The 15,662-nt window shown below is 46.0% G+C and overlaps 1 pseudogene; it reads left to right on the plus strand.

Annotated features, from left to right (window-relative positions):
* The first annotated feature begins 12,788 nt into the window (after nucleotides 1–12,788).
* On the plus strand, nucleotides 12,789–13,610 carry LOC109763166 (alpha-amylase/subtilisin inhibitor-like; annotated as a pseudogene).
* Nucleotides 13,611–15,662: the final 2,052 nt, after the last annotated feature.

A 15,662-nucleotide genomic window follows, 5' to 3' on the forward strand; every position in this document is an offset into this window, starting at 1 on the left:
CTATGAGATTATGCAACTCCCGTTTACCGGAGGAACACTTTGTGTGCTACCAAACGTCACAACGTAAATGGGTGATTATAAAGGTGCTCTACAGGTGTCTCCAAAGGTACTTGTTGGGTTGGCGTATTTCGAGATTAGGATTTGTCACTCCGATTGTCGGAGAGGTATCTCTGGGCCCACTCGGTAATGCACATCACTATAAGCCTTGCAAGCATTGTGACTAATGAGTTAGTTGCGGGATGATGTATTACGGAACGAGTAAAGAGACTTGCCAGTAACGAGATTGAACTAGGTATCGAGATACCGACGATCAAATCTCGGGCAAGTAACATACCGGTGACAAAGGGAACAACGTATGTTGTTATGCGGTCTGACCGATAAAGATCTTCGTAGAATATGTGGGAGCCAATATGGGCATCCAGGTCCCGCTATTGGTTATTGACCGGAGACGTGTCTCGGTCATGTCTACATAGTTCTCGAACCCGTAGGGTCCGCACGCTTAACGTTACGATGACAGTTTTATTGAGTTTTGATCTACCGAAGGAGTTCGGAGTCCCAGATGAGATCGGGGATATGACGAGGAGTCTCGAAATGGTCGAGACGTAAAGATCGATATATTGGACGACTATATTCGGACTTCGGAAAGGTTCCGAGTGATTCGGGTATTTTTCGGAGTACCGGAGAGTTACGGGAATACGTATTGGGCCTTATTTGGGCCATACGGGAAAGAAGGAAAAGGGCCTCAAGGGTGGCCGCACCCCTCCCCTTGGTCTGGTGCGAATTGGACTAGGGAAGGGGGGCGCCCCCTTCCTTCCTTCTCTTTTTCCCTTCCTCTTTTCCTATTCCATATGGGAGGTGGAATCCTACTAGGACTAGGGAGTCCTAGTAGGACTCCACACTTGGTGCGCCCCCTCCTAGGGCCGGCCTCCTCCTCCCTTGCTCCTTTATATACGGGGGCAGGGGGCACCCCATGGACACAACAATTGATCCTTGAGATCTCTTAGCCGTGTGCGGTGCCCCCTTCCACCATATTACACCTCGATAATACCGTTGCGGAGCTTAGGCGAAGCCCTGCGTCGGTGGAACATCATCATCGTCACCACGCCGTCGTGCTGACGAAACTCTCCCTCAACACTCGGCTGGATCGGAGTTCGAGGGACGTCATCGAGCTGAACGTGTGTAGAACTCGGAGGTGCCGTGCGTTCGGTACTTGATCGGTCGGACCGTGAAGACATACGACTACATCAACCGCGTTGTGATAACGCTTCCGCTGTCGGTCTACGAGGGTACGTGGACAACACTCTCCCCTCTCGTTGCTACGCATCACCATGATCTTGCGTGTGCGTAGGAATTTTTTTGAAATTACTACGTTCCCCAATAGTGGCATCCGAGCCTGGTTTTATGCGTTGATGCTATGCACGAGTAGAACACAAGTGAGTTGTGGGCGATATAAGTCATACAGCTTACCAGCATGTCATACTTTGGTTCAGCGGTATTGTGAGATGAAGCGGCCCGGACCGACATTACGCGTACGCTTACGCGAGACTGGTTTCACCGTTCGGAGCACTCGTTGCTTAAAGGTGACTGCCGGGTGTCTGTCTCTCTCACTTTAGTTGAATCGAGTGTGGCTACGCCCGGTCCTTGTGAAGGTTAAAACAGCACCAACTTGACAAACTATCGTTGTGGTTTTGATGCGTAGGTAAGAACGGTTCTTGCTAAGCCCGTAGCAGCCACGTAAAACTTGCAACAACAAAGTAGAGGACGTCTAACTTGTTTTTGCAGGGCATGTTGTGATGTGATATGGTGAAGACATGATGTGATATAATTTGTTGTATGAGATGATCATGTTTTGTAACCGAGTTATCGGCAACTGGCCGGAGCCATATGGTTGTCGCTTTATTGTATGAGATGCAATCACCATGTAATAGTTTTACTTTATCACTAAGCGGTAGCGATAGTCGTAAAAGCAATTAGTTGGCGAGACGACAACGATACTACGATGGAGATCAAGGTGTCGCGCCGGTAATGATGGTGATCTTGACGGTGCTTCGGAGATGGAGATCACGAACACAGTACTTCGGAGATGGAGATCACAAACACGGTGCTTCGGAGATGGAGATCACAAGCACAAGATGATGATGGCCATATCATATCACTTATATTGATTGCATGTGATGTTAATCCTTTATGCATCTTATCTTGCTTTGTTTGACGGTAGCATTATAAGATGATCTCTCACTAAAATTTCAAGATAAAAGTGTTCTCCCTGAGTATGCACCGTTGCAAAAGTTCTTCGTGCTGAGACACCACGTGTTAATCGGGTGTGATAGGCTCTACGTTCAAATACAACGGGTGCGAAACAGTTGCACACGCGGAATACTCAGGTTAAACTTGACGAGCCTAGCATATACAGATATGGCCTCGGAACACAGAGACCGAAAGGTCGAACGTGAATCATATAGTAGATATGATCAACATAGTGTTGTTCACCATTGAAACTACTCCATCTCACGTGTTAATCGGACATGGTTTAGTTGCTTTGGATCACGTAAACACTTAGATGATTAGAGAGATGTCTATCTAAGTGGGAGTTCTTAAGTAATATGATTAATTGAACTTAAATTTATCATGAACTTAGTCCTAATAGTATTTTGCAAATTATGTTGTAGATCAATAGCTCGCGTTGTTGCTTCCCTGTGTTTATTTTTGATATGTTCCTAGAGAAAATTATGTTGAAAAATGTTAGTAGCAAAGATGCGGATTGGATCCGTGATCTGAGGATTATCCTCATTGCTGCACAGAAAAATTATGTCCTTGATGCGCCGCTAGGTGACAGACCTATTGCAAGAGTGATGCAAACGTTATGAACGTTTGGCTAGCTCAATATGATGACTACTTGATAGTTTAGTGCACCATGCTTAACGGCTTAGAATCGGGACTTCAAAGACGTTTTGAACGTCATGGACCATATAAGATGTTCCAGGAGTTGAAGTTAATATTTCAAGCAAATACTCGAGTTGAGAGATATGAAGTCTCCAACAAAGTTCTATAGCTAAAAGATGGAGGAGAATCGCTCAACTAGTGAGCATGTGCTCAGATTGTCTGGGTACTACAATCGCTTGAATCAAGTGGGAGTTAATCTTCCAGATAAAATAGTGATTGACAGAATTCTCTAGTCACCATCACCAAGTTAATAGAACTTCGTGATGAACTATAGTATGCAAGGGATGACGAAAGTAATTCCCAAGCTCTTCGTGATGCTGAAATCGACGAAGGTAGAAATCAAGAAAAACATCAAGTGTTGATGGTTAACAAGACCACTAGTTTCAAGAAAAGGGCAAAGGGATAGAAGGGGAACTTCAAGAAGAACGGTAAGCAAGTTGCTGCTCAAGTGAAGAAGCCTAAGTCTGGTCCTAAGCCTGAGACTAAGTGCTTCTACTGCAAAGGGACTGGTCACTGGAAGCGGAACTACCCCAACTATTTGGTGGATAAGAAGGATGGCAAAGTGAACAAAGGTATATTTGATATACAGATTATTGATGTGTACTTTACTAGTGTTTATAGCAACCCCTCGGTAATTGATACTGGTTCAGTTGCTAAGAGTAGTAACTCGAAACGGGAGTTGCAGAATAAACAGAGACTAGTAAAAGTGAACAAAGGTATATTTGATATACAGATTATTGATGTGTACTTTACTAGTGTTTATAGCAACCCCTCGGTAATTGATACTGGTTCAGTTGCTAAAGAGTAGTAACTCGAAACGGGAGTTGCAGAATAAACAGAGACTAGTAAAAGGCGAGGTGACGATGTGTGTTGGAAGTAGTTCCAAGATTGATATGATCATCATCGCACACTCCCTATACTTTCGAGATTAGTGTTGAAACTAAATAAGTGTTATTTGGTGTTTGCGTTGAGCATGAATATTATTTGATCATGTTTATTGCAATACAGTTATTCATTTAAGTTAGAGGACAATTGTTGTTCTGTTTACATGAATAAAAACCTTTTATGGTCATACACACCAACAAAAATGGTTTGTTGGATCTCGATCGTAGTGATATACATATTCATAATATTGAAGCCAAAAGATGCAAAGTTAATAATGATAGTGCAACTTATTTGTGGCACTGCCGTTTAGGTCATATTGGTGTAAAGCGCATGAAGAAACTCCATACTGATGGGATTTTGGAATCACTTGATTATGAATCACTTGATGCTTGCGAACCGTGCCTCATGGGCAAGATGACTAAAACGCCGTTCTCCGGAACTATGGAGAGAGCAACAGATTTGTTAAAAATCGTACATACAGATGTATGTGGTCCGATGAATATTGAGGCTCGTAGCAGGTATCATTATTTTTTTGACCTTCACAGATGATTTGAGCAAATATGGGTATATCTGCTTAATGAAACAGAAGTCTGAAACATTTGAAAAGTTCATATAATTTCAGAGTGAAGCGAAAATCATCGTAACAAGAAAATAAAGTTTCTACGATTTGATCGTGGAGAAGAGTATTTTAGTTACGAGTTTGGCCTTCAGTTAAAACAATGTGAAATAGTTTCACTACTCACGCCACCTGGAACACCACAGCATAATGGTGTGTCCGAACGTCATAACCGTACTTTATTGGATATCGTGCAATCTATGATGTCTCTTACCAATTTACCACTATTGTTTTGGGGTTATGCATTAGAGACAGCTACATTCACGTTAAATAGGGCACCATCAAAATCCGTTGAGACGACGCCTTATGAACTGTGGTTTGGCAAGAAACCAAAGTTGTCGATTCCTAAAGTTTGGGGTTGCGATGCTTATGTGAAAAAGGTTTCATCCTGATAAGCTCAAACCCAAATCGGAGAAATGTGTCTTCATAGGATACCCAAAGGAGACAGTTGGGTACACCTTCTATCACAGATCCGAAGGCAAGACATTCGTTGCTTAGTATGGATCCTTTCTAGAGAAGGAGTTTCTCTCGAAAGAAGTGAGTGGGAGGAAAGTAGAACTTGATGAGGTAACTGTACCTGCTCCCTTATTGGAAAGTAGTTCATCACAGAAATCTGTTCCTGTGACTCCTACACCAATTAGTGAGGAAGTTAATGATGATGATCATGTAACTTCAGATCAAGTTACTACCAAACCTCGTAGGTAAACCAGAGTAAGATCCGCACCAGAGTGGTACGGTAATCCTGTTCTGGAGGTTATGTTACTAGACCATGACGAACCTACGAACTATGAAGAAGCGATGGTGAGCCCAGATTCCGCAAAATGGCTTGAGGCCATGAAATCTGAGATGAGATCCATGTATGAGAACAAAGTGTGGACTTTGGTTGACTTTCCTGATGATCGGCACACAATTGAGAATAAATGGATCTTCAAGAGGAAGACGGACGCTGATAGTAGTATCACTATCTACAAAGCTAGAATTGTCGCAAAAAGGTTTTCGACAAGTTCAAGATGTTGACTACGATGAGAGTTTCTCACTCGTATCTATGCTTAAGTCTGTCTGAATCATGTTAGCAATTGCCGCATTTTATGAAATATGGCAAATGGATAAACAAAACTGCATTCCTTAATGGATTTATTAAAGAAGAGTTGTATATGATGCAACCAGGAGGTTTTGTCAATCCTAAAGGTGCTAACAAAATATGCAAGCTCCAGCGATCCATCTATGGACTGGTGCAAGCATCTCGGAGTTGGAATATACACTTTGATAAGTTGTTCAAAGGATATAGTTTTATACATACTTGCGGTGAAGCCTGTATTTACAAGAAAGTGAGTGGGAGCACTACAGCATTTCTGATAAGTATATGTGAATGACATATTGTTGATCGGAAATAATGTAGAGTTATTCTGTAAAGCATAAAGGAGTGTTTTGAAATGAGTTTTTCAAAGAAAGACCTCGGTGAAGCTGCTTACATATTGAGCATCAAGATCTATAGACATAGATGAAGACGCTTGATAAGTTTTTCAATGAGTACATACCTTAACAAGATTTTGAAATAGTTCAAAATAGAACAGTCAAAGAAAGAGTTCTTGCCTGTGTTACAAGGTGTGAAATTGAGTAAAGACTCAAAGCCCGACCACGGCAAAAGATAGAAAGAGAATGAAAGTCATTCCCTATGCCTTGGCCATAGGTTCTATAAAGTATGCCATGCTGTGTACCAGATCTATTGTATACCCTACACTGATTTTGGCAAGGGAGTACAATAGTGATCTAGGAGTAGATCACTGGACAGCGGTCAAAATTATCCTTAGTGGAATAAGGATATGTTTCTCGATTATGGAAGTGACAAAAGGTTCGTCGTAAAGGGTTACGTCGATGCAAGTTTTGACACTAAATCTAGATGACTCTAAGTCTCGGTCTAGATACATATTGAAAGTGGGAGCAATTAGCTAGAGTAGCTCCGTGCAGAGTATTGTAGACATAGAAATTTGCAAAATACTTACGGATCTGAATGTGACAGACCCGTTGACTAAAATTATCTCACAATCAAAACATGATCACACCTTAGTACTCTTTGGGTGTTAATCACATAGCGATGTGAACTAGATTATTGACTCTAGTAAACCCTTTGAGTGTTGGTCACATAGAGATGTGAACTATGGGTGTTAATCACATGGTGATGTGAATTATTGATGTTAAATCACATGGCGATGTGAACTAGATTATTGACTCTAGTGCAAGTGGGAGACTGAAGGAAATATGCCCTAGAGGCAATAATAAAGTATTATATATTTCCTTATATCATGATAAATGTTTATTATTCATGCTAGAATTGTATTAACCGGAAACGTAATACATGTGTGAATACATAGACAAACAGAGTGTCACTAGTATGCCTCTACTTGACTAGCTCGTTAATCAAAGATGGTTATGTTTCCTAGCCATAGACATGAGTTGTCATTTGATTAACGGGATCACCTCATTAGGAGAATGACGTGATTGACTTGACCCATTTCGTTAGCTTAGCACCCGATCGTTTAGTATGTTGCTATTGCTTTCTTCATGACTTATACATGTTCCTATGACTATGAGATTATGCAACTCCCGTTTACCGGAGGAACACTTTGTGTGCTACCAAACGTCACAACGTAAATGGGTGATTATAAAGGTGCTCCACAGGTGTCTCCAAAGGTACTTGTTGGGTTGGCGTATTTCGAGATTACGATTTGTCACTCCGATTGTCGGAGAGGTATCTCTGGGCCCACTCGGTAATGCACATCACTATAAGCCTTGCAAGCATTGTGACTAATGAGTTAGTTGCGGGATGATGTATTACGGAACGAGTAAAGAGACTTGCCAGTAACGAGATTGAACTAGGTATCGAGATACCGACGATCAAATCTCAGGCAAGTAACATACCGGTGACAAAGGGAACAACGTATGTTTTTATGCGGTCTGACCGATAAAGATCTTCGTAGAATATGTGGGAGTCAATATGGGCATCCAGGTCCCGCTATTGGTTATTGACCGGAGACGTGTCTCGGTCATGTCTACATAGTTCTCGAACCCGTAGGGTCCGCACGCTTAATGTTACGATGACAGTTTTATTGAGTTTTGATCTACCGAAGGAGTTTGGAGTCCCGGATGAGATCGGGGATATGACGAGGAGTCTCGAAATGGTCGAGACGTAAAGATCGATATATTGGACGACTATATTCGGACTTCGGAAAGGTTCCGAGTGATTCGGGTATTTTTCAGAGTACCGGAGAGTTACGGGAATACGTATTGGGCCTTATTGGGCCGTACGGGAAAGAAGGAAAAGGGCCTCAAGGGTGGCCGCACCCCTCCCCTTGGTTTGGTCCGAATTGGACTAGGGAAGGGGGGCGCCCCCTTCCTTCCTTCTCTTTTTCCCTTCCTCTTTTCCTATTCCATATGGGAGGTGGAATCCTACTAGGACTAGGGAGTCCTAGTAGGACTCCACACTTGGTGCGCCCCCTCCTAGGGCCGGCCTCCTCCTCCCTTGCTCCTTTATATACGGGGGCAGGGGGCACCCCATGGACACAACAATTGATCCTTGAGATCTCTTAGCCGTGTGCGGTGCCCCCTTCCACCATATTACACCTCGATAATACCGTTGCGGAGCTTAGGCGAAGCCCTGCGTCGGTGGAACATCATCATCGTCACCACGCCGTCGTGCTGACGAAACTCTCCCTCAACACTCGGCTGGATCGGAGTTCGAGGGACGTCATCGAGCTGAACGTGTGTAGAACTCGGATGTGCCGTGCGTTCGGTACTTGATCGGTCGGATCGTGAAGACGTACGACTACATCAACCGCGTTGTGATAACGCTTCCGCTGTCGGTCTACGAGGGTACGTGGACAACACTCTCCCCTCTCATTGCTATGCATCACCATGATCTTGCGTGTGCGTAGGAATTTTTTTGAAATTACTACGTTCCCCAACAAGGGGGGTCTCCGAGTCGTCTACGAGGCAGGGGGGCGCGCCCTGGGAGGTTGGGCGCGCCCTCCACCCTCGTGGACGGCCCGGGACTCTTCTGGCCCAACTCTTTTACTCCGGGGGCTTCTTTTGGTCCATAAAATATCATAAAAAATTGGCACGTCAATTGGACTCCGTTTGGTATTCCTTTTCTGCGATACTCAAAAACATGGAAAAACAGAAACTGACACTGGGCTCTAGGTTAATAGGTTAGTCCCAAAAATCATAGTAAATAGCATATAAATGCATATAAAACATTCTAGATGGATAATATAATAGCATGGAACAATCAAAAATTATAGATACGTTGGAGACGTATCAGAGACTTTGCTGCACCTCGCCACCGAGACTCCACAACGTCGATGCGTCATAGGGAATGCCGCTCCACCGCCAAAGCAGTCCACTTGGTCTTTCGAGCCTATGCACACCTCCAAGAATGACGCCCTCAAGAGGGGCACGACACATGAGCGCCGCCATCATCCGATCGAGTGATCTAGTGTTTCCCCCAGAGGTAGCGGATAGCGGTCTAGAGCTTCTCAACGACGATGCCTTCAAGAAGGGGATGACGCAGAAACACGCCGCCATCACCGAATTTGGCAACGTGCCAAGAGTAGGGTTTTAACACAGATCCGCTCGCGGACCCTCTGTCGTGTGCACGGGACTGCCATCGATCGCCGCCGCAGCACTTGGAATAGGCCGTACCGGCCGAAGAAGGCCCACCGTGTCGCCGCCGTAGTTCCGAAGTCAGATCTGATCTGACACGCCGCCGCCGCGGGCACGCAGCCAGCGTACAAGGGCCGCCCAAAGAGGACACATGCCAAAGAGGACGCAGCCGCCGTGAGCCGCCGCCGCTGCGCTACCAATCCTCGCGCCCGCCCGACTTTGCCGCCTAGCGAGACCGCCCACACCGTTCCTCCCGAAACGCGAAGAACAGGGCCTCGCCGCCGGCCATCGCAAAGGGCTTTGCCCTGGCGGACCCTGGCCGGTGGCGAGGGTGGAGGAAGGTAGTGAGGAGGCTAGGGGAAGGAGATGGGTTCCGCCGCCTGAGTCGTCTACTGCAACTATGAAAGAAGCGGGGGAGTGTGGATACTTGTCACTGTTGTCAAGTACAATACACATTTTTGAATTGGAATACCTATATATTTTTGTTTTGTGGCAACACACGTTTTAACATCTACTCCCTCTGACCCATAATATAAAACCATTTTGTAAGATATGGGACATAGGGAGTAGTATTGTATCCCTAGTGCAAAAAAGCCTAGTTGTGGCGTTGCAAAAAGACGACATCGGTGGCGTTTGCACCGAACACCATCATATGGCGCTAGTGTTAAAAATTAGTGGCGTTAGATGCCCCACGTCACTAGTATCATATATACTGACGGTGTTGGACCTACATGGATGACAGCAGTGTCATATGTATAGCTGGCATTCGACATACTTTGACACCACAAACTACGCAAAAATTTAGAGGCATCGTATTTTCTCCACACACGATTACCTAGTTTGAAGGTAGCAAAAAAAATGCTGCCATGACATCGTTTTTTATTATCTATTTTTTGAACATCAGTACAGACGCAAAGAGCTCATACATACGCGCATACACCCACCCCTATGAACGCACACACACCCTACCCCTATGAGCACCTCTGAGAGACTGAGCCGGCATATCATCTTGAGATTTACAAAGTCACTGAAGGCGCCTCATCATCGACGGGAACGTCTCCTCCTACTTAAAGCGCATCGCCGAAAATTCTGAAATAAATCTAGAAACAATGCGAGCACCAGGACTTGAACCCTGATGGGCTGGGGTCCCACTGTAAAAAGACGCTTGCATGCCTTAATTAGAAACTGGTAAAGTTAACTAAAAGACATCGACAATAATTATGAAATATGTAGAGTACTTAGTTAAGATAGCTAGCTAGGCAAGTTTTGAAACAGAACGATACTAGTCGAGTACTGACTAGAGAACCACAATAGCATAGTTAGCTGCTACTCTCCTTTTATAATGCATCATCGTAAACAGAACGATGCAAAAGCATTTTGGAGATTTGATTATTTTTTTTGGCACGCTGAGCCATGGTCGGAACCATGTGTTTCTCGCATTTCCATTGATATAGGTTTCAACTCTCGCAGCTCTTATGCCGTAGCCCCTCCATCAGCCGAGGGAAGACTTCCATCAGACTCCAACTCCATCAATCTTCAATATGACTCCGTAGAGCTGGTCATGCTACTCTGCGCCATGTCGATTTCAAGCTCCCATATGTGCACCATATCGAATCAGCCCCGCGTCATCACCATGTTGAAGCACACAAGTCCTCATACCTGTGGCACGTGTTTCCACCTTACGCCGTACTCCACCTTGTTCAACTACAACCGTACTCCACCTTACGCCGTATCAGCCCATCGTATCACAATGCATTGCTTGATGCCCTATAGAACATGATCCTCTACGGCACGTTCCAGACTCCATCGAAACATGCATGCACGTCGCAATGCCGCCACGAATGTCTGAATACACACTTGTTAAGCACTATAACTTCAACCACAAGTATCTGAACCCACATATCATCTTCGTGTGCAACTTGATGAACCATCAACATTAATAAAAAAAACTGGCCACATTGATGCTCATGCCATGCATCAGAAGCTCCCTGGTTTGCTACTGGCCCTTGAGCACCGTACCAACCTCTTATTGGGACCTCTTTTTTTTCATCCAAACAAATCTGACTTGCATTTGCAGCTTTTCCTTCGGCCTTGCACATCTCGCCGTCACGCTGGAGCCCCAAGCACGTGCACCGTCCGCCTTTTTTTTATAGGATCATGTGCACCGTCCGCCTAGGCCTCAGCTCACGCCTCCCGCCTGCTCGCGCCGCCGCGCCTTGCGGCTTGCCCACTGCACAGCCCGTTGCACAAGGGCCTCAAGCACACACAGGTCCGACTGGCCTTGTGCGGTCTGCGCGCTTTGAGCGCACAAGCCGCCCGCTCGAAAAAAAAAGAAGCCGCTCGCTCGAACCGACCCACGCTTGCCCTAGGGTGGCACCGTTGTTATTTTTTTGATGGTTGGGTGGCACCGTTGTTGATCCGTGTACGCGTCGCCGCTTGCACGCTGCCTCGAATCAGATCGGCGCTGCACGTTCGCGGCCTCGCCTGCTGCTTGCTTGCCTGCACTCCACTGCTCCTGATCACTTTTTTTAGCATGCTCCTGATCACTTTTTTTTTAGCATGCTCCTGATCACTTTTCGCATGACAATCTCCGATTGCTGCTGAGGTCCTTTCGGTAAAAGTATTCATTAGTAAATGGAAAACTGCATGTCCACCTACTATCTACAGAAAAAAGAAAAAAATTCGATGTCAAAAGAAAATTCATTAATAAAATGGAGCATTGTATATCTGCATACCTATATCTATGTAGTACGTAATAAATCCAAAAAATAATATCCATGACACTAATTAGGTCGATCTGCAGAAAACAGTGTGGCAGAAAGAAAATTCTATATCATTAAATGAGATCCACCTGGTCACATAGTTCCTTAGATTTTCGGCATACGATATTCTTTATTGATAATACTTATCATTGATAAATACAGGATTTTATATCCAGCTATTCTATCTGCAGAAAAAAATTTGATAACACTATTGAGGCTTATCTACAGTAAAGAGTGTTGCAGAGAGAGCCAAACCTATAACTTTAAATGAGGTCCACCTGCAATCACATATTTCTTTAGATTTTTGATATACATAATTCTTGTTTGATAAAACTTATCATTAATAAAAGGAGGATTGTATATTCAACTATCTATCTGCAGAATAAAGACTAAAGATTTCGTTATTAAATGGAGCAATGTATATCTGCCTACCTATACACACAAAACAAATTGATCCAAGAAATAAAAATCTATTACACCAATGACTCTTATCACAGAAAATATTGTGGCAGAAAGAACCGAACCTGGGACATTGAATCAGGTCAATGTACAACCACATAATACTTTCGATTCTCTATATACATAAATCTTTCTACATAAAAAATATAATTATTAAATGGAGGATTGTACTGTATATCCAACCATCTATCCGAGGAATAAAGAAAAAGATTCATTAATAAATGAAGCATTGTACATCTCCCTACCTATGCACACACAATAAACTGATCGAAGAAAAAAAAACTATGACACTAATGAGGCTTGTATATAGTAATTGTTGTGGCAGAAAGAACCGAACCTAGGACATTGAATGAGATCCATCTACAATCTCGAAATACTATGCAGATCTATCCTTTTTAAATGCTAGAAATTACATGCTCCTCGGCACACCATCTATATAATCTTACTATTTGGATGCCGATGAGCAGAACAACACAATCAGCTCAATTACGAGTTACTACTTTCATAGCCATGGAACACTTCTGTTTCCTGGTCATCCTCTCACTCTCTGGCTTGGCCATGGCCTTGCAGCTGACCAGCCCGTGCAACGCTGCGCAAGCGCAGCCGCAGCCGATCTACGACACAGATGGCCATGAGCTAACAGGCCACAACATGTACAACATCATGCCGGTGGACCGTAATTTGAGCGACCAATGCATCTATGTTAGCTCATTACGGGACCCCAGATGTCGTATGCGTGCGATTCTGACACCGTGCAAGCAGTTTCGCGGGAATCCAGACGGGTATGTTTCGATCAAGCTGGCGGAGGCGAGCTCCGGCTCCGGCAAGGAGGCGTCACCCCGCCTCTCCACCGACGTCGTGATCGAGTTTGGCGGCATAATCACCTGGTGCATGCATCGTCGCCAGTGGTACGCCCATGGAGGGATCACTAACCAGACGCACGTGACCGTCGGCCGCCCCGGAGGGATGGAGGGGTGCCAAGCGCCGGCAGGCACATGCAAGAAGAGTTTCATGTTTCGCGTCGAGAAGCACGGCACCGGGTACAAGCTGACGTCGTGCTTCCAAGCGCCGTGCCGCGATCTGGTGTTGTTCGACTACAATGGACACATGTGGCTGACCGTAGAGAAAGATGGGCGTGAGCCTCTAGTGGTTGTGTTCAAGAAGTTCCATCTCGCCAGCTTGCCTCCTGCAAATCCTCCACAACTAGGCTAGTGCCGATGCTACTATGTATGTGTACTTGCTTAACCGTTTGATGCAAGGAATAAATTTCTAGTGGAAGCATGAAACAGTCCTATTTTGCTGGTCGTCCGGTATTGCTTTATGTTTTCGGGTCATTCTAGTGCACCATGTATCAAAGTGTTTTGAGACCTTGATCGGAACATCATGAGCTCACCCAGATGTCCACATGAGTCCCATAAGACCAACCTGAAGCGGTCGCGCACTTTCCCTTCTTATCTCTTCCATGGTTTCAGATGTTTCTTGTTCGTTCCCCATCTCTGAAGCCAGCGTCGGCCATCCCCGCCTCTCCTCGGATCCATCGTCCTACAACTCCGGCTAGCTCCTCTGCCACCCTAATCTCTCCTCCTCCTCGAGATAGTCCATTCTCCACGCCTCCTTCCTACACATGAGCCCTCTCCTTGGTTTGCGCACACGGTGCTCCGTGCAGTCATTGTCGCTACAAATAGCGAGCTGGGGGCGACACTAGGGTTGCGACTGGTGTCCGAGTTGATACAACCGTAGTCGCATAACGGTGCTGCTATGACCTCCACATCATGTTGCTACAACTAGTGAGCGGCCGTGCTAGAACTGGCGCATGGCAATGCTGCTATACGCCCACTGCCTGCTGGTGTTGGAGACGACGCGCACACACAACACCCGATATTGAAGATCATACACACACACAACACCCCCGTGCGCTGCGTCTAGCAACCCATCGGTGCTGGAGATGGCGCCGACAGTGTTGCAACTGGCAACCGCCGAGGCTGGTCCTGACATGGGATGTTGCAACCACGACCTTGGCAAGCTAGAACTAGCAACAACCTATGTTGGAACCTTACCAGCGATTGATGGAACCAGTGTCAGGGTTTTCTCGAACCAGAGGCACCTCGGGTTGCAACCAGCAAGCTAGTGAGCTGGAACCAAAATGGCGGCGAGCTGCAATCGGCGGGCGCCAATGTTGGAACCATCTCGGCGGTGAGCTACAACCTACATGCGCTGATGCTAGAATCAGCTATCGGCGGTGCTGCGATCCCAGATGACCACGCCATAACCTGGAAGCCCGTGATACAAGCCAACCTTGACTATGGAGTTGCAACCGACAGCACCAAAGGCTGCAAGCAGCGGACGAGATGTTGCGACCGATATTTTTGCACCCGCAGATGTTGTGTTGCGACGGAGCTGTGAGTCTTGGGATGCACGCAAGGGGTGGCGGACGCGCGGAATTGTGTTGTAGCAGGGCCCAGCTCGCTCAAGTCAACGCTCTGTCCCGTTTCTTTATTTCGTATCTGTTTCTTGGGACGAAGCTATGGGAAAGTGATGACGTGCGAGATTGCGATCGAACAGTTAAAGAGGGTTGCATCAAACGGTTGTGTGGCGACCACCGAAAATTTGGGCCGACCGGATGGCGCCTAGCGTCCGCCTTCTCTTTTTCTTTTGATTCATTTCATCTATATGTTGCGTGTTTCTGTCGTAGGCGACACAGACAACAACAGTGGCCAAGGCCCTGGTGTCGAGCCCCTAATCCATGTTCATTTCCATGTCCCTGGTGGTGGTGAGCTGCTCTGCCAGCACCCCACTAGTTATTCTTTTCCCTCGACCTGTGATGTGTTCGACGATGCTGTTGAAGAAGGACCTAACCGTAGGCTGCGGTGCTTCCCCACCCCATAAGGCCTAATTTGGTCGTAAGGAGAAAATATCCTAGGGCCACGGGGGATTTCCATGGCCATCGGGGACCCTCGCCTTCCACCACGGCGAGATCACCATGTCAGTTTGGATCGTAGGGAGAAGGGGAGGTGAGGAAAATGCTAGGGGTAGTGCTCAGGTGAAGGAGATCGCTATACGGTAGGTATGCTTTACCCTGTCGCCTCCCGCACTCCAATTGGCGGCTTTTCTCCCCGACGTTTGTAGGCATGGATCTCCCATCCGGGGAAAGGACGGGGATCGGGGCAGAATATTCACAGCGAGCGATCGACCAAATGTCGGGGTGGTTTTCCACGGGCCGATTGCCCTCCTGGGCTATGCACCCTGGTTTTTAGCGGGGATCCCCCCGGGATAACGAGCTACCAAATGAGCCCTAAGAGAGTCTTGTTTTCCCTTTCCTTCTCCCATCTACGCCTTCC

Source organism: Aegilops tauschii, chromosome 3 (genome assembly GCF_002575655.3).
Source record: "Aegilops tauschii subsp. strangulata cultivar AL8/78 chromosome 3, Aet v6.0, whole genome shotgun sequence".
Taxonomy (NCBI): domain Eukaryota; kingdom Viridiplantae; phylum Streptophyta; class Magnoliopsida; order Poales; family Poaceae; genus Aegilops; species Aegilops tauschii.